The following is a 20,454-nucleotide window of genomic DNA, read 5'->3' on the forward strand; positions in this document are numbered from 1 at the left end:
CCCCGAACTGGTCAAACTGCTGAGACATCGTGACCGCCTGAGCTTCCAACAAGGACTCGTCGTGCGCACCAGCCTTGATCCGGGGACCCACCAGCCTGTCTACCAAATCGTGGTGCCAAGAGAACGAGCCAACTTCCTACTCACGGCCTACCACAACCAGTCGGGTCACTTCGGCACCCAGAAGACTGAAGCCACGTTGAGGAAGCGGTACTTCTGGATTGGGATGCGCCCAGATATAGAGAGATGGTGCCGAGATTGCGTGAGGTGCAGCCTGAAACGCCCGGTCGAGTCTTCTCAGAAAGATCCTCTACATCCGATACCCAGCAGTCGACCGGGTGAACTTGTAGTGCTGGATCACGTCAAGCTGGAGCCCAGTCCCAGCGGCTTCCAGTATGCCCTCACCATCATGGACCACTACAGCCGCTTCCTGGTGGTGGTCCCAGCCCGTGACCTGACCGCGAAAACCACAGCCGAGCTCTTCATCAAGCATTTTGTCCATCACTACGGCTACCCCAACAGAGTTTTGACAGACCAGGGCCCGGCATTCGAGTCTCAACTCTTTCACGAACTGTGCCAGATGTACGGATGTCGCAAACTCAGAACTACGGCCTACCATCCGCAGGGGAATGGCCTGTGCGAGCGGGCCAATCAGACGGTGATTGGGATGCTGCGAAGCCTCTCCGCTGAGAATCGGGCCCAATGGCCCCGCCTTCTTCCAGACATGGCCTATCTGTATAACAACACAGAACATTGCTCAACGGGGTTCACACCCTTCTATTTGATGTTCGGGAGGCAGGGTAAACTCCCCAAAGATCTAGAGCTGACCCCAGAACTCGGCGAAGCCAGTGCCCCACACACCGAGTGGGTGCAAGAACATCAGCACCGCATTGAGGCCACCCGCCAGATCGTGGGAAAGCGCCTGGAGGTTGTGCATGCCCGCCAAGAGAGAGACTACAACTCCGATGCAAGGCCAGTCCCGTTGCAAGTGGGTGACAGAGTGTGGAGGAAGAAAAGTCGTCGAACCAGCAAGCTTGATGCGATGTGGGAAGATACGCCGTATACCCTTGTGACCGTCCCATCTGGCGATTCATATTCGTATCAAATCCAAGCGAAAGATGGCCGAATCGCCACTGTACCTCGTGACCAGCTGAAATTATGTACCTCCGCAGAACAGGAGCCCACACTACAGGAAGCGGAGAGCTCTGTGGCAGAGGGATGGGATTCCTGGGGGGGTGTACCACTTAACGACCCTTTTAAGTTGATGATGTTCTTGGGAAATGCTGTTCCCAATCTCAGGGTCAGGAGCGCCGCTCCAGGGTCGTTGGAAGATGAACCCATTATTGAAGAGCAAAATCCAGTACCAAACGTTGCTCATGTTGAGGTTGTACCAAATGTAATCGGTGTCAGGAGGTCAGAGCGCCGCACCAGAGGCGTTCTGCCCTCGGGCTACCGAGAATGATTTGACTTTGTTCATGAAACGTATGTATTTGTTTACATGTTTTCTTGTATCGTTAATTCTCCACAATGGACGATGGAAGGACTTGGGCCTGGACTCAAAGCCCCAGCTTGTTGCATGCGGACACGCATTGTTCTAGCAAGCAGATGTGTGGCACCCCACTGTAGCAGCATAGGCTACCTGTGTAAATTGTCTCCCTGGCAGGTACAGAAAGGGTTAATCAAAACCCCAGTGTGCACCCAGCTCCCTTGCACGTGAAGGGAGCCTGGTCTCATGGGGATTGGCTGACCACTGGCGCGAAGAGGGAGGTCAGGGGTGAGAAGGAGGTGATTTAAGGCAGTGGTGGGCGCACGTGAGGGGCAGAAGAGGAAAAAGCAGATTGCCCCCGTAAAAGAACCAAAAGAGTGGCGACTAACCTGCAGGCAGAGCGGTGCGCAGCGGAAGGCTGACAAGGGAACCAGCGTGCAGGGAGCCGGAGGAGAACAGCGCTTCAGCGGCGCTGATTGACAGCTGATGCGCGACGCTGCCGGGAGCTGAGAGAGACGCCGGGTCAAGTAGCTGCAGGGAGAAGACGCCACAGACCAAGTGAGTGACAGCGGGCGGAGAGCGGAGCGCCGGGTCACGTCACTGAAGATCGCTGCCTGCGCTCAGAGGTGAAGACGCTGCTGGTGCCGTGGGAGAAGAGAAGCTGCAGTGACCCCCGCCGACCTGAGGGAGAAGAGAGAAGACTCAGAGAGCCGGGAGCAGGATCGATACTGGCAGGAGCCGGCAACGGAAGCAGATTGCCCAGGTACTCCCTGTCACTCCCCTAGCCTGCACCCTGTGAGCCTGAACCCCTCCCTGAAACCTTGTCCCTTGGGACATAAATTACAAGCACCAGGCCATACTTTGCTGCCCTAAAGGAGAGCCTACCCAGGGTCCCTGAGGAGCTAGACACCCACCTTATTGACTGTTCAGCCCCCCCCCCCTGTTGTGCCACTGCGGGGACCCCCCTGCCATACCCACCTACTGGGACAGATCCGCACCAGTGTATCATTTGTTCATCACACTGACCCCATTGCAAGGGGTCCTCTGCCCTGATCTGCCCAGCCCTAGCGACAAGTTGCCGCAGTTCTAGCAGGGAGTCACCCAGGGAACGGGGACTCGCCTGTACCCCTAGGGGGGCCGTTATTTTGCCATAGCCCTTTTCCGAATAAGTGTGCACACTTAAATAGACCCGTTACTCACCCGGAGGTTTGAACGTCGTGGGACCTTTATTTGAGTTTAGGGACACTGACTTACATCCGAGACTGTAATGTAAATGCATATGTAAGGTGTATTATAGCTCTTTTATTTCTAGTTTAATTGTCGCATTATTCTGACTGTCATTATCATTGTTGTGATTTTATGTGTCATTTCTTAGCCCTACGGTGCCGTAGGTAGAATTGCTCATGGCCAAGGCAGTCTGTCCTTTGATACGGACTGAGGTGGTCATTGGTGCCTAGTCTGTTTTGCAGCGATATTTATTTATTCATTCATTTGTGCCGTTATTACTGTAAGTGGGATGTTATTATATTTCATTGAGCAAAGCGCAGCAACCGTGCATTATTTTTCCATTTAATAAATATCAGTTGCTGCCAGCTGTGGTTTTGTGCTTTTTTTGGTGGGTTCTCTCCTGGGTGTTCCATCCCCTGCCACAGGTGTGTCCTCATCCGCAGAAAGGGCCGTGAAGACTCCAGAGTGTACAGCCGTCGTCTGATCCAGGTATGCTCTCATCTAATCGTATACAGGGGCAGCTACCACACCTCGAGGCTCAGCCCAGTCACTAGTGAGGAGAAGAGCAGCAGCAGCAGCAGCAGCAGCAGCCACCCCTTCGTGTTTTGGATCTGTATTTATTTGCCAAAAACCATAAAAATCACTAAAATCACAGATTTGTTTTTTTTGCCTCCTATGCTATTATTAACCTCAATATCATTAATTTCCATCCATTTCCAGTCTATCCTGAACACCTCACAATAAATCCTGAACACCTCACAATAATGTTTTTATGCCAAAAGTTTGCACCGAGGTAGCTGGATGACTATGCAAAGCGACACAAGTGGGCGGCACAAAAACTGGACTGACATGACACGTTTAGCATCACCCCTGGACTGATATGGCACAGGTAGCATCACCCCTGGACTGATACGGCACAGGTAGCATCACCCCTGGACTGATACGGCACAGGTAGCATCACCCCTGGACTGATATTGCACACTTAGCATCACCCCTGGACTGATATGGCACACTTAGCATCACCCCTGGACTGATATGGCACAGGTAGCATCACCCCTGGACTGATACGGCACATTTAGCATCACCCCTGGACTGATACAGCACATTTAGCATCACCCCTGGACTGACATGACACACTTAGCATCACTGCTAGACTGATACAGCATAGGTAGCATCACCCCTGGACTGATATGGTGCAGGTAGCATCACCCCTGGACTGATATGGCGCAGGTAGCATACCTCCCAACTGTCCCGCTTATCGCGGGAACGTCTCGATATTTTGGGACATTCCCACGTCCCTCCCGCCGCTGGCAGTGTCCCGCGGCGGGGGGGGGAGTTGGGAGTCATAGAGCTGCCGGGCATGCCCCCATTGCGGCAAAAAACACGCCCCCTTCCTGATAGGCCACGCCCCCCGAAAAATCCCACCCTGTCCTGACCCGGCACATACAAAAGTTGGGAGGTATGAGGTAGCATCACCCCTGGACTGGCATGACACACTTAGCATCACTGCTAGACTGATATGGCACAGGAAGCATCACCCCTGGACTGATACGGCACAGGTAGCATCACCTCTAGACTGATACGGCACATTTAGCATTACCCCTGGACTGATATGGCACAGGTAGCATCACCTCTAGACTGATACGGCACAAGTAGCATCACCCCTGGACTGATACGGCACAGGGAGCATCACCCCTGGACTGATATGGCACAGGTAGCATCACCCCTGGACTGATACGGCACAGGTAGCATCACCCCTGGACTGATACGGCACATTTAGCATCACCCCTGGACTGATACGGCACAGGTAGCATCACCCCTAGACTGATACGGCACATTTAGCATCAACTCTGGACTGTTATGGCACAGGTAGCATCACCTCTGGACTGATACGGCACAGGTAGCATCACCTCTGGACTGATACGGCACAGGTAGCATCACCTCTGGACTGATACGGCACAGGTAGCATCACCTCTGGACTGATACAGCACAGGGTGCATCACCCCTAGACTGATACGGCACATTTAGCATCACCCTTGGACTGACACGGCAGACTGGGCTCACCCCAGGAATTATTCAGCACAGATGGCGGCACCCCTGAACTGATACGGCACACTTGGCAGCACATATGGAATTATACGGCACACATGACAGCAATCCTGCAATTAAAACAGAAAGAGAAAAAGGGTTTTATTCGATACTTGTGTAGTATCACGTCGCCCATCGCATCGCAGACCATAAGGCATGCGATGGTATGCGATGTGATATCGCACAATGTTCCCCAATGTCATGCAGTTTTAAAATTGTATGGCATTGTATATATGGCATACAATGCCATACAATGCGATGGGGTGCGATTATAACTTGTATAATCACCCTAATGGGTGCTTACAATGTTAAATGCACCCCCACGCAACCCCCACAGTATAAACGTGAACCCGAAGCGTGGCGAGCCCTGCGAGCCCGCGCGGGGCGGCGGTACGCGTCCTCCGACCTTTTCATACCCCCACTATCCACGTCGGCGTGGAGTTGATTTTATAGAGTGTGGCGAGCGCAGCGAGCCACCGAGACCGAAGCGTGGCGAGCGCAGCGAGTCCCGCGAGGTATACGCGTCCCCTCGCGGGGCTCGCCGCGCTTCGGGCTCGCCACACTTTATAAAATCAACTCCACGCCAACGTGGATAGTGGGGGAATGAAAAGGTCGGGCTCGCTATGCTTCGGGTTCACGTTTATACTGGGGGGTGGCGTGGGGGTGCATTTAACATTGTAAGCACCCATTAGGGTCCTTATACAAATTATCATCACATAGGGGGCTAAAATCGCATCGCAGTGCATCGGGTGTATGGCATGCGATGCGTTGAAAAATCGCGCGATCACATATCGGGGGCGCCGTGATAATACACAAGTACCTTTTATTCTTTTAATAAAAATGACAGCTCCCCAGGTTTATCAGCAACCCAGAAATTATAGTACACACTTCGCTCACCCCAGAAATTATATGACACACTTGGCTGACCCAAAGAAATATACAGCACACTTGACTGACCCCTGGACTAATACAACACTTCTGGTATGATATGGCACACTTAGCAGCCCTTAACTATTTTATTTTAATTAAAAAATGTGTGGTAGCTCCCCTGGACTAATGAGATACTGGGCAGCACAGCTGGACTTATACAGGACACTGGGCAGCACAGATGGATTGATATGGGACACTTAACACCCCTTGCAGGTATAAAAAAAAATAAAAAAAAAATTATTTTAATTAAAAAGTAGGGGGTAGCTCCCCTGGATTGATACGGGACAATGGGCAGCACAGCTGGCCTTATACGGGACACTGAACAGGACAGCTGGACACACTTGACACCCCTTGCAGGTAAAAAAAAAAGATCAACACATTTTTTATTTTAATAAAAAATGGGAGGGGAGCAGGACTGATACGGGACACTGTGCACCACTGCTGGACTGATACGGGACACTGAACAGGTCAGCTGGACTTATATGGCACACTTGACACCCTTTGCAGGTTAAAAAAGGGATTTTTGTAAGAACTTACCGTTCAAATCCCTTTCTCTTTCAATGGTCCTGGTGACACAGCTCAACATTGGGATGTAGGAGGGTCCGTAGGAGCCAGGCACCTATCCTAAAGCTTTTGGAGAGTAGGCTCCTCCCTTCTGCATCCCAGACTCCTCAGTTCAATCTTTCAAAGCCACTGGAATACATAAACTCAGTACAAACGCATGCACATATTATATGCACATTTTCAAAATAACTTTTAACCATATATAACATGAAACATCATGAACCTGGCATACTTACTGAGCGTAAGGGAGGGATCGCTGTGTCACCAGGACCATATCAGATAAAGGGATTCGAACGTTAAGTTCTTACAAAAATCCCTTTTTCTCTTTCAATGGTCCTGGTGACACAGCTCAACATTGGGACGTTCCAGAGCCGGTCCTTTGGGTGGGTACGCTCAGGTCTGCAGCTCTCATCACTGCTCGCCCGAATGATGCGTCCTCCGACGCGAACTCATGGAACCTATAGAATTTGGCAAAAGTATGAACAGATGACCAAGTGGCAGCCCTGCAAACCTGCTCGGATGTTGCCCCATGTTGAACCGCCCAAGAGGTGGCGACCGACCTGGTGGTATGCGCATTAATCCTGGCCGGCACAGGCCTACCAACTTTAGTATATGCAAAAGCAATTACAGAACGCAACCACCTAGCAATGGTCTGCTTAGAAGCAGGCCAACCAATTTTGTGTAAATCATACAAAACTAGCAAAGTATCAGTCTTCCTGACACTCTTTACTCTGTCCACATAAATGCGCAAGGCGCGCACAACATCCAAATTCCTCAATTTGTCCCTTTTCCTTGAACCCTCTGGGGGTTAAAACACAGGCAGAACTATCTCCTGATTTAGATGAAAAGCAGAGACTACTTTTGGTAAAAATTGGGGTACTGTCCGAAGGACAGCCCTATCATCATGAAATATAAGGAAGGGAGACTTGCAGGACAATGCTCCCAACTCCGATACTCTTTTTGCTGACGCCACCGCCAACAAAAATACCAATTTCCATGTAAGGAATTTAAGGTCAGCCGACCTTAATGGCTCAAAAGGCGCCTTTTGAAGGCACTCCAGAACCAGAGATATATCCCATGGCGCTACTGGTTGCTTGTAGGGAGGTTTCAATCGAGAAACCCCCTGTAGGAAGGTCTGTACTTCCGGTAACAATGCTATCCTTTTTTGGAAATAAATTGACAAGGCCGAGATCTGTACTTTGAGTGACTGAAGGCTTAACCCAGAGGAAAGGCCATCCTGCAAAAACTCCAGCAATTTCGCCAATCTAAATTGCGATGTGTATGACTTCTGCCTTTCACACCACCGAATATAGGTCTTCCAGACCCTATAATAATTTGCAGAAGACACTGACTTTCTAGCTTTAATCATAGTGTTAACCACAGCCTCTGAGAACCCTTTGTTCTTCAAGATGGCGGTTTCAACAGCCAAGCCGTCAAATTTAACCGAGCTGAATCCAGATGGTTGAACAGTCCTTGGTTTAGAAGGTCTGACCTCAGAGGTAGACGCCACGAGTCCACAGACAATCTCTGAAGCCTCGAGTACAGGACCTCCTTGGCCAATCTGGGGCCACTAAAATCACCGGGATTGCCTGGGCCTGTATCTTTTTCAAAACTCTTGCCAGCATTGGAACTGGCGGAAAAACATAAAGTAGATTCCCCTCCCAGGGGATGGTCATAGCATCTGCCAGTGGATCCCTCGTCCTGGCATAGAACCTGGGTACCTGATGGTTGAACCTGGATGCCATCAGGTCCACATCCAGAGTTCCCCATTTCAGAGTAATTTGATGAAATACTTGTGGGTTCAGGCTCCATTCTCCTTCCATCAGCTCCTCCCTGCTCAGGAAGTCGGCCTCTATATTCTCCACTCCTGGTATGAATATCGCTGATAACGCTGGAACATTCTGTTCCGCCCACAAGAAGATCCGGGACACCTCCCACATAGCCAGTTTGCTGCGTGTGCCTCCCTGGTGATTCAGATACGCCACAGCTGTGGCGTTGTCGGTCTGAATCCTTAAAGGGAGCCCCTGTAATCTTTCTCCCGCCAGAGAAATCACCTTCCACACAGCACTCAGTTCCAGGATGTTGATCGGTAAGGCAGACTCCTCCGAAGTCCACAAGCCCTGCAGACACAGGTTCACTACTACTGCCCCCCCGCCTCCGAGACTGGCGTCGGTAGTGACTACCAGCCAGCTCCAGGACTGCAGAGACCGACCTCACTGAAGGGAATCCACCTCCGTCCACCATTTCAGGGAGGACCGAGCTTCTGGAGACAACACTATTTGTTCTGACTTCATGGTCTGAGTATTCCCTGACCAGGCTGTCAGAATGTTCCACTGGAACATTCGCGAGTGGAACCTGGCGAACTGTAACGTCTCGAAAGACGCCACCATCTTCCCCAGCAGTTTGAGGCACCTCCATACTGATGTGCTCTGAGACCCGAGGATCTCCTGGACCAAGGCAGCCAGATCCCTGGCCTTTGCCTCTGGTAGAAATACCCGATGTAGGTGGGTATCCAGAACAACTCCCAGGAATTGGAGTCTCTGTGACGGCACCAACTGAGACTTTTGTAAATTTAAAAGACAGCCGTGAGCCTGCAAAAACCCGATGGCTTCTGCCAAGTGACTCTTCAACTTTTCTGCTGACTCTGCTTTGAACAGCAGGTCGTCCAAATATGGAATCACTGTGATTCCCCTCAATCGAAGCACTGCCGCCATTACTGACATTCATCTTGGTGAATACCCTTGGCGCTGTTGCCAGACCGAAGGGCAACGCCTGGAATTGCAAATGCAGGTCTCTTATCGCAAACCTCAATAGAGCCTGATGTTCTGGGTGGATAGGAACATGAAGGTATGCGTCCTGGACATCCATGGACGCCAAAAATTCTCCCTGGTCCAGGCTTAGCAGCACAGACCGTAGAGACTCCATTTTGAAATGGTCTACCCACAAATGGATATTTAATGACTTTAAGTTTAGGATCGGTCTGAAAGACCCGTCTGGTTTGGGCACCAAAAACAGAGTGGAATAAAACCCTTTCTTCCACTCCGCTCTGGGGACCGGGATCACCACACCCTTCTTCAAAAGAGAGTGAGCCGCTCCCAAGAGAGCCGTACGGAGCCGAGCCTCCTTTGGTAGTGGTGTGGGAATGAATCTTTTCGGAGGAAGACCCTTGAAGGGAATTCTTTAACCCTGGGATATAATTTCTAACACCCAAGAATCCCGGTCTAACAGTGCCCATGCGTCTCTGAACAGTGTCAGACGTACCCCCACCTTGACCACCGCCGGGCAAAACCCCTGGCAGTCATGCGGAGGGTTTGTCCTCTCCTTTAGTGTTTGGTTTCTTATGAAAGGAACCAAAGTTAGACTTTGGGGCCTTGCCCCTGGAGGCCTGAAACTTTCCCGTAAAAGACTGTCCTCGAAAGGACGCACCTCCTCTAGGGGAGGGCCGAAAGGACGGCCTGAAAGCAGAAAACCTTGATGTCTGCCTGGCTGCAGGGGCTGGCAGGAAAGTACTTTTGCCACCTGTGGCCTGCTTAATAATCTCTTCCAGTTCTGAACCAAATAACAGCTTTCCTTTAAAAGCTATTGCCTCTAAGGCCTTCTTAGACTCATTATCTGCCTCCCAAGCCTTAAGCCAGAGCACTCTCCTGGCATTGACAGACACTGTGGAAACTCTGGCAGCCATTTTGAGAGCTTCCTCCTCAGCCTCCAGCACATACTCTGCAGCTGCTTTAAGCTTCTCCGCAAGCAATAACACACAAGGGTCAGCGTGTAAAATAGTGCACAAATCATAGGCCCACACAATCATGGCCTTAGAGACCCAGGCTGAAGCAATCAGAGGACGTAGGGTGTATCCCACCCCTTCAAAGATTGCCTTGAGGTTACCCTCCAGCTTCTTGTCTACTGGGTCCTTAAAGGCTGCTCCCCCTTGCACTGGTAGTACAGTGGCTTTTGACAACCGTGCCACAGAAGCATCTACCACTGGAACTTTCTCCCAGAGATCTGCATGAGCCTCAGGCATGGGGTATAAACTTAAAAATCTCTTTGGCATCTGCAGCCTTTTATCTGGCGTTTTCCAAACCCCTTCCAATAAATCCTGTAAACCTTCATCTGCAGGGAAGCTAACAGCTTCCTTACGCTGCCGTTTAAACACACCTTTTGCAGGAGTTTTATCTTCCACAGACAAATTCAAAGCCTGTTTTACAGCAGTAATCAAATCCTCCACCCCTGCGGCTGAGGAATCCTCAGAATCATCACCCTGCTCCCAGGGAATGTCTGCATATGCTCCATCCTCTTCATCAACAATTAAAGGCACTGAGTAAGACCTTTTAGGGGTCCCCACAGCATCAACATCAATCTTGTCTAGCAATTCACTAAACCTGTTAATCCCCTTAGCAGTATCCTGCATTACCTGAAGAAAACCAGGATCTGCCTGGGTCAGAGGCAAGGAGCCAGAGGACTGCTGAGATGATGACATAGGTCTCTGAGAATCTACCAAGACATCACTCTGTCTGTCCAGCAATTGCACTAAAGCATTTACAGACCTGCCCAGGGCACTGGCCCACGCAGGTTCCAATTGCTCTACCCTCTGGGGTTCACTCCCCATGGGTCTCACAGTCGTGCAAGTGATACACAAGCCCCCCTTGACCATCTTCTCAGGGACAAATTTCAGTGCACAGACACTGCAAGCGCTCAATGTATTAAGGGCTCCCTCCCCCAAAACCACAGCCTGTTGCTCAGACATGATGTAAAGTAACAGTCACAGTGCATTCAATGTACAAGCATTTATACAGAGTCAATGCACCCAGCCACTTATCTGTCTGTTGGTTTCAGATGTGGGGAAAACGATGCCCAGGAAATCCAAACACTCTGCCAGGATCTGTCAGCCAGCTCAGCTCCGCTGCAAGCGTTCCGAATGGCGCCAAAACAGAGTGAGGGAAGAGACCAAGTCCCTGCTGCTGCGGGGTCCGTGACTTTTGGCGCCAACCACCCCCAGACAGCCGCTCCCATTGCAGGATCTCCTAGTTCCAGTATCTCCCCCTCAGCTGGGGACCACTTGGAACATGCCTGTAACACACTGCTGTCCTCTTATATAGGAGCTCAGTGTGTAAGCTCCGCAGAAAATGGCCGCCACCATCACGGAGCGCCTGTCCCCCATGATCCCCACCTAGCGCGAAGCCGGTTTCAGAGCGCTCCGGAGCCCAGGCAGCCTCTTAAAAGAAGCTGTAAGCGCTGCACAGGGAGGCCAGACAGCGTCTTCCCTGTGCACAGCGAGCTGACAGGACGCGCTTCTGTCAGCTCCTGCTGCGCTAGCAGTGTGAGGATTCACTAATGTGAATCCTCACACTGTGCCTACCTAGCTAGTGTAAAAGTTAATAAAATAATAAAAACCCTAACTAACTCTAATCCTTCGGCTGCTCCGGCAGCCCTTTAGAATAGCACCCACTCCAGTGGGCACCTAACACGAACTGAGGAGTCTGGGATGCAGAAGGGAGGAGCCTACCCTCCAAAAGCTTTAGGATAGGTGCCTGGCTCCTACGGACCCTCCTACATCCCAATGTTGAGCTGTGTCACCAGGACCATTGAAAGAGAAAATTACATGTAATTATTTCTGAACAACGTCCCAATCCAAGCAGTCACCTTACTGGTCACATCCCGGGTGTTACTGTATATCGTCCCATTCCCAGCAGTCACCTCTCCGGTCACATTCCCCGGTGTTACTGTATAATGTCCCATTCCCAGCAGGCACCTCTCTGGTCACATCCCCCGGTGTTACTGTAAAATGTCCCATTCCCAGCAGTCACCTCTCTGGTCACATCCCCCTGTGTTACTGTATATCGTCCCATTCCCAGCAGTCACCTCTCCGGTCACATCCCCCGGTGTTACTGTATAATGTCCCATTCCCAGCAGGCACCTCTCTGGTCACACTCCCCGATGTTACTGTATAATGTCCCATTTCCAGCAGGCACCTCTCTGGTCACATCCCCCGGTGTTACGGTATAATGTCCCATTCCCAGCAGGCACCTCTCCTGTCACATTCCCCAATGTTACTGTATAATATACCCATACCCAGCAGTCACCTCTCCAGTCACATCCCCTGGTGTTACTGTATAATATCCCATTCCCAGCAGTCATCTCTTCGGTCACATACCCGGTGTTATTCTTTAACGTCCCATTCCCAGGAGTCACCTCTCTGGTCACATTCCCCTGTGTTACTGTATAATGTCCCATTCCCAGCAGTCGCCTCTCCGGTCACATCCCCAGTGTTACTGTATAATGTCCCATTCCCAGTAGTCACCTCTCCGGTCACATCCCCCGGTGTTACAGTATAATGTCCCATTCCCAGCAGTCACCTCTCCGGTCACATCCCCAGTGTTACTGTATAAAGTCCCATTCCCAGCAGTCACCTCTCTGGTCACATCCCCCTGTGTTACTGTATAATGTCCCATTCCCAGCAGTCACCTCTACGGTCACATCCACCATTGTTACTGTATAATGTCCCATTCCCAGCAGTCACCTCTCCGGTCACATTCCCCGGTGTTACTGTATAATGCCCCATTCCCAACAGGCACCCCTCTGGTCACATCCCCCGGTGTTACTGTAAAATGTCCCATTCCCAGCAGTCACCTCTCCGGTCACATCCCCTGGTGTTACTGTATAATCTCCCATTCCCAGCAGTCACCTCTCCGGTCACATCAAACAGTGTTACTGTATAATGTCCCATTCCCAGCGATCTCCTCTCAGGTCACATCCCCCTGTAATACTGTATATTGTCTCATTCCCAGCAATCACCTCTCCGGTCACATCCCCCGGTGTTACTGTATATTGTCCCATTCCCAGCAGTCACCTCTCCGGTCACACCCACCAGTGTTACTGTATAATGTCTCATTCCCAGCAATCACCTCTCAGGTCACATCCCCCTGTGTTACTGTATATTGTCCCATTCCCAGCAATCACCTCTCCGGTCACATCCCCCGGTGTTACTGTATATTGTCCCATTCCCAGCAATCACCTCTCTGGTCACATCCCTCGGTGTTACTGTATAACATCCCATTCCTAGCAGTCACTTCCCCAGTCACCTCCCCCTGTGTTACTGTATAATGTCCCATTCCCAGCAGTCACCTCTCTGGTCACATCCCCCGGTGTTACAGTATAACGTCCCATTCCCAGCAGTCACCTCTCTGGTCACATCCCCGGTGTTACAGTATAACGTCCCATTCCCAGCAGTCACCTCTCCAGTCACATCCACCAGTGTTACTGTATAATGTCCCATTCCTAGCAGTCACCTCTCCAGTCACATCCCACTGTGTTACTGTATATTGCCCCATTCCCAGCAGTCACCTCTCCGGTCACATCCCACGGTGTTACTGTATATTGCCCCATTCCCAGCAATCACCTCTCCGGTCACATCCCCCTGTGTTACTGTAGCTTCTTATTCCCAGCAGACACCTCCGCGGTCACATCCTCCAGTGTTAAAATATAACGTCCCCTCACTCACCTCCCCAGTCAGGTCCCTGTGTTAGCGATGGATAAGACTGATGTCACTGTGACGCTCCCAGACCCCCTCATCTCCCCAGTCAGGTCCCTGTTTTAGTGATAGAGATAAGAGTGATGTCACTGTGACGCTCCCAGACCCCCTCACCTCCCCAGTCAGGTCCCTTTGATAGTAATAGAGGTGAGAGTGATGTCACTGTGACGCTCCCAGACCCCCTCACCTCCATAGTCAGGTCTCCCGTGTCAGTAATGGAGATAGGAGTGATGTCACTGAGACGCTCACAGACCCACTCACCTCCCCAGTCAGGTCCCTGTGTTAGTAATAGAGATACAAGTGATGTCACTGTGATGCTCCCAGACCCCCTCACCTCCCCAGTCAGGTCCCTCTGATAGTAATAGAGGTGAGAGTGATGTCACTGTGAGCTCCCAGACCCCCTCACCTCCCCAGTCAGGTCCCTCTGATAGTAATAGAGGTGAGAGTGATGTCACTGTGACGCTCTCAGACCCCCTCACATCCCCAGTCAGGTCCCCCGTGTCAGTAATGGAGATAAGAGTGATGTCACTGTGACGCTCCCAGACCCCCTCACCTCCCCAGTCAGGTCCCTGTGTTAGTAATAGAGATAAGAGTGATGTCCATGTGACTTTACCTCCCCAGTCAGCAGGCAGTTGATCTCCAAGGTTATATTCAATAGCTTATTAGCGATGTGATTCTTCTCCTCCATTCCGTTCTCCATTCTCAGTAAATCAGATAATCTAGATGGAAGTCTTCTCCTATGTGTAAGTATCGCAGTTATGCGGCTTCTGGTTAGGAAACGATTCTAGCAGGTACAGTTTTCATCTATGAATGAAACGATGACATTAATAGGGGCTAATGACTTAGTGCAGAGCTCACACTGTGATTCCTTGCCCTCAGATTAGTCAGAGACACAGTGCACAGAACATCAGAGTCTACGATGGAATCGCAAATCATCCCGAATCCCCACTTTGCACAGGGATAGAGACTGCGCGTGCGGCTGGATATGGACTCTCTTATATGTCTGTTATGGGTGTAACCCAGGACAGTGCCAACCTGGGTATCAACCCTTAACATATATACAGATATCCAGCTGGCATTGACACCAAAAACAAACAAAACCATACCCCTTTCGCATAGCACCTTAAACCCAAATTATTGCTGGGTTGATGTTAGAGCGACCCTGCTTGAGGTGCGGTGTGAAAGCTCCCAACCAAATAACCAAGGTCGACCAACTCGGCCATTCGACCCGGTTATTAGAAGGGTTGCTACGCCCGATGGGGGTTATTCAGACCTGATCGCTCCGGTCAGTTTTAGCAGCACCTTATGAATATACTGCTATTAGTTATATAGCCGCCATAGCGACAGCGTGTAATCCCACCCCGTGAAGGCCTGCGAATGGTTTGCGCTTAGGGATGACAATCCCTGGGCATTTTTCGTATCCGGAGATATGGGATTGTAAAATGCTCAATCCCAGGATTGGTTTACTTAATATAACAAATGCCGGGCGGGTGGGCGCTGCGGCCCTGCGCAGCCTGACCTCTGACTACATCACGCTGTGCAGAGCCAGGGACGGGAGAAGCCGGGCAGCATTTGAGTGGGTGCACAGCCCAGTCTAGAAATCCGGCCAATGTTGGGGCCAAATCCCGGGATCCCGCTGTTCCTGGGATTGGCCACTCTACCTGCGAATAGCTAAATCCATTCGCAACTCACTCACCACTGAATGATTTTCCCAGTGTGTGCAGCCTGTGCCAAGCCCAGAACTTACTCGGTGGCTGCAATCGAGGCCAGAGGGGATGTCACACGTCTTCCCAGACACGTTCAGAAAACGGACGGGTCATACCCCCAAACACTGGGTTCCTGTCAATCATCTTGCTTATGGCCACTGATTATAAAAAAAAAAAAAATTTCATCAGTGGATGGCCTGAGCACTAGGACCTATATGTATGCGCAGACATTCCTTAATCGCCCGGCCTCCACATTTTTAGTCTTGCAATCAGGAGTGAATTACCCCCTACATCGCTGACTATGCGCACTCCCAAACATACAGTAGTCAGCAACATCCTCTGTCGGCCATGCTTGAGGACATCGTTAGCAAGATCAATGCTGTGGAATGCAGAGAGGAGGAGATCTGGCCAGTAATGCGAAAGAGAAGTTGGCCTCAGCAACCAATGAGCTGCATATTGTCACATTATGGACAGTGCTAGATAAATGTGACGTCCCATGCACACGTTAGTATGTAAAAAATAATAATAATATCGCTCACAAGGGCTTGTGTACACTCAATATCGTTATCGACCACCCCCACAGGCTGAACATGCAGTCCGATTTTGGCTACATAACCAATGACCTGCACGTTCAGCGGGTCCTGGTGATGTTGCAGTAAAAGCAACATGGACGCAGCCCTTCTTCATACAGGCCGAGGGGTAGGAGCCTCTAAAAGCGCTACAGAGTTACTCATTTTTCAACGAGTGATAACAATCGTCGTGACTGATAACTCTTGTTGCGTATGATAATTGGTACACCAGCCAATCCGCCCCTAACAGTCATTTTTTAAAACAAATGACAGGGGCTGAAAACATGGCGGTTGGGGCGGATTGGTTGGAGCACTATTTATCATACGCACCATGTGTTATCATTCACAGTGAGTTTTATCACTCCTTGATAAATTAGGACCTTTGCATGCTTATATTAACACCTTCAATTCCACTCAAGTTTAAGTCCCGCTATAGTCACCCTCCCACACGTATGCCAATGTAATAATACATAAGGGATCCCCACCTTCATTACTGCGGATAAGATACCACAAACTAGGATGACACCAAGATCAAACCATAGTAGTCTGTCAAAAGGAGGTGGGTAAGTTCAGGAAGAACCCGATTGGTCGTTGGGAGCCAGTCCAAAATGCCAAAAACATCTCATCCAAAGTGTGTAATTGTGTATATAATATAATATAATTGTGAAATACCTGCATTACTCTTGCACTTTAGATAGATCACTAATAAAACAACCTGCAATATGACACACGTAGCTATTAATATATGGGGAGATATCAAGAAGGAGGGCCACAAGCACCCGGTATTAGGGGGTACTCACCGCCACTGCATCACAAGTCCCTCTGGATTCGCTACACAGCACGCCCGGGATGCTGCGCTCCGCAGTTGCGGTGTAATGGCTGTGGCTGCTCCCAGAGAATCTCTGTCTTGTGTCCTGTGTCATCGGCTCCTGCAGCAGGAGGTGCTGGGTCGTCCATGTCGTCCTGTCGTGCTGTTCTGGGTCGGCCTCTGCTTCCGCCCCCGGCTCCTATCAGGCTGGGGATCTTCCTCTGTCCTCTCCTCCGCTGGGCTGTCACCTGTCCTCTGCGCGGCTCTTGTCCTTGATGTTGCCTAGTGTTCATAACACACTTTTCGGACAGGCAACTCTAGGGGCAGCTCCGCACCACTGAGGGGGCTTCTACAGGTCTCCAGCTAGGGGTCCTTTGCGTGTCCTTCCTCAAAAGCGGGTGTCCTCCGCGGTGCCTGCAGTCCTTGGTCTCCACTTGCTGCGTCCTCTATCTTCTTCGGAGCAACCCCGGGAGAATCCTCCGGCTGGGTGTGCTCCCAGGTAATTTACCCCCTCAGCACCTTCTTCCTCGAGGTTCTAGTCTTCACCCTCTCGGCTCCTCCACAGGCAGGCACTATGTAGGACACCTCGGCAGCACCCATCATTCTGTTCTCTCCGGGTTTGGGGCTCCTCCTGTGGTTGGCAGCTAGTGGGGGCAGCGCGGTTCCCTTCCCTCTGGCAGGTGGCAGCAGTAGGGGACTTGGAGGAGCCTGGCTCTCCTGGCGCCATTCCTGGTCACACAGCTGCGCAGCCCCCGCTCCTTACAGGTCAGCAGCTCACAGGCCCTTGTCCTCTCCAGGGATCACCCTTCCTGGTGCCGGCTCTCTCTGCTGTGGGTTATGCATCGCTGCAGGAACGCCTCTGCTCCCCCTGCCCTACTCTCTCTTTAGTCCCCCTCAGGCATACCTTGCAGCCAACGACTCCTCTATTTCCCGCTGCAACCGCCTGCGCAGGGTCCCACAGGCCTACATCCCACAAGAGTTGCGTACAGAGGACAGAGTGTGTGTCACCTCGTGGGATGGCACAGACTGGCCAGAGGAGGGCATGTATGACCGGGTAAGTGGCTGTCTGTCCGTAGAACACAATAGAGCTCAGCACAAAAACCTACTTTTTATGACTGTCTATTTATCAGGACGGTGAAGTCAGACCGTGCCTAGTGCTTTGCAGCTAATCACTGGGTGCGCAGGTATACTACCGCGCACTCCACCGTAGAACACAATAAGCAACGAAGATAAAAGATAAGGATATTAAAATCCACAACCCTTCTAAACCTCCTTTAAATGAGGCTGCCTGTGGAAGTGACCAATCAGTGATCAGTGTTGGTCAGGGTAACAAAATCAGGATTAGCTGTTAGCTAATTGTATCCCTTCTTATGTAACTTGTCTCTAATGCCGCTTTCAAATCGCAAATCCAGGGTCGCACCGGGACTTTTAACTGGTTCAGTCCCAGTGCGACCCTGCATGTGCATGTTCACACTGCAACAGTGTCAGCGCGTCATCAGAGAGAGAGCTGGCGCTGCTCCAAGCTCTGTCTCCTCCATAGTGTGAACGGGAAAAATGGTCGCTCAACCCGTTTAACCCATTCATACTGCACAGCAACACGGCAATGAAATGGTAAGAACCCTTCTTTTTTACCAGTTCGTATTGCCGTGTTGCAACCCGATTGTGGGACCCAGAAACCCCTTTCACATCGCACTAATTACCGGGTCGAACCGGCAAGAAACCGGCTTGTACCCGGTAATTAGGTGCGATGTGAAAGGGGTATTATAAACATGAACCTTCTCTTTGCTTCTTATTATTTATCTCCTCCACTCTTACTGCACCCGACAATGCGCCTTATGTGCAGTGTAACTTATAACGTCTACCCCTTTCCCACCAAAGTCCCGGGTCAGATCTGGAACTTATCTTGTTCACACGGTGGGCTGACCCGAGATAAGATGCCATCTCCAAGTCACAGGAAACTAGTGATCTCCCCTAAATGCCAGGCTGGAGACCTACAGTGGGGAAAGGGGGTGTCTGCAGACACAAGTTGTCACTGGGGATAGAGCCTGATTAAGGGCCTGATTCAGAGTTGTTCGCAAACGCAAAATCTTTCTCAATTGGGAAGAACCCTGCTGCACTGCAGGTGGGGCAGATGTAACATGCAAAGAGAGATACATTTGGGTGGGGTGTGTTCAAACTGAATTCTAATGTGCAGTGTAAATATAAAGCATCCAATATTTACCCTGTACAGAAACAAATAACTCGCCCAAATCTCTCTCTGCACATGTTACATCTGCCCCACCTGCAGCGCAGCATGGTTTTACCCAGGTCTCTCTGCACATGTTACATCTGCCCCACCTGCAGCGCAGCATGGTTTTACCCTTTTGAGAAAGATTTTGCTTTTGTGATCAACTCTGAATCCGGCCCTAAGTATCCAGGGAGCTTGGGGTACTTAAGATAAGGGGAGACCCACTAAGGATAAAAACACACACACCATACACACAGCATATATACATACACACACAGCATATATACATACACACATACACATACACACAGCATATATACATACACACACACACAGCATATATACATACATACACACACATACACACACAGCATATATACATACACACATACACATACACACAGCATATATACATACACACACAGCATATATACATACACACACAGCATATATACATACACACAACACACATACACAGCATATATACATACACACACAGCATATATACATACACACACACACACCATACACACAGCATATATACATACACACACACAGCATGTATACATACACACATACACACAGCATATATACATACACACACACACACACAGCATATATACATACACACACATACACACATACACAGCATATATACATACACACACACACACACAGCATGTATACATACACACATACACACAGCATATATACATACACACACACACACAGCATATATACATACACACACACACACACACACAGCATATATACATGCACACATACACAGGATGTGGTTCGTTTTATCGAATGACATTAGGTCGAATGTCATTTGGTCGACCCCACTAGGTCGAATGTGTAAAAAGGTCGACATGGGTTTATGTCGAACTTCCGACTATGTCGACTGCCATTAGGTCGACTGGGGTTAGGTCGAATTGCTCTTTTTGGGGGTTTTTTGGCCGAAATGTCAACAGTGTCGACATGGACACTGTTGACATAGTGAATCGGACCCTCGCATCGCTCGCTTCGCTCGCGATGCTTCGGGCACGGTGGTTCGCTTCGCTCACCACAGCTTTAATAACCTCCTCCACGCCCTAGTGGATGGTAGGGCATGAACCACCGCCTGTCGGCACATGTCGGCACCAAAAAAAACCCAAAAAGAGCAATTCGACCTAACCCCAGTCGACCTAATGGCAGTCGACATAGTCGGAAGTTCGACATAAACCCATGTCGACCTTTTTACACATTCGACCTAGTGGGGTCGACCAAATGACATTCGACCTAATGTCATTCGATAAAACGACCGTATCCCCATACACATACACAC

The sequence above is a fragment of the Crinia signifera genome, unplaced genomic scaffold (assembly GCF_055691185.1).
Source record: "Crinia signifera unplaced genomic scaffold, ASM5569118v1 HAP2_SCAFFOLD_79, whole genome shotgun sequence".
Taxonomy (NCBI): domain Eukaryota; kingdom Metazoa; phylum Chordata; class Amphibia; order Anura; family Myobatrachidae; genus Crinia; species Crinia signifera.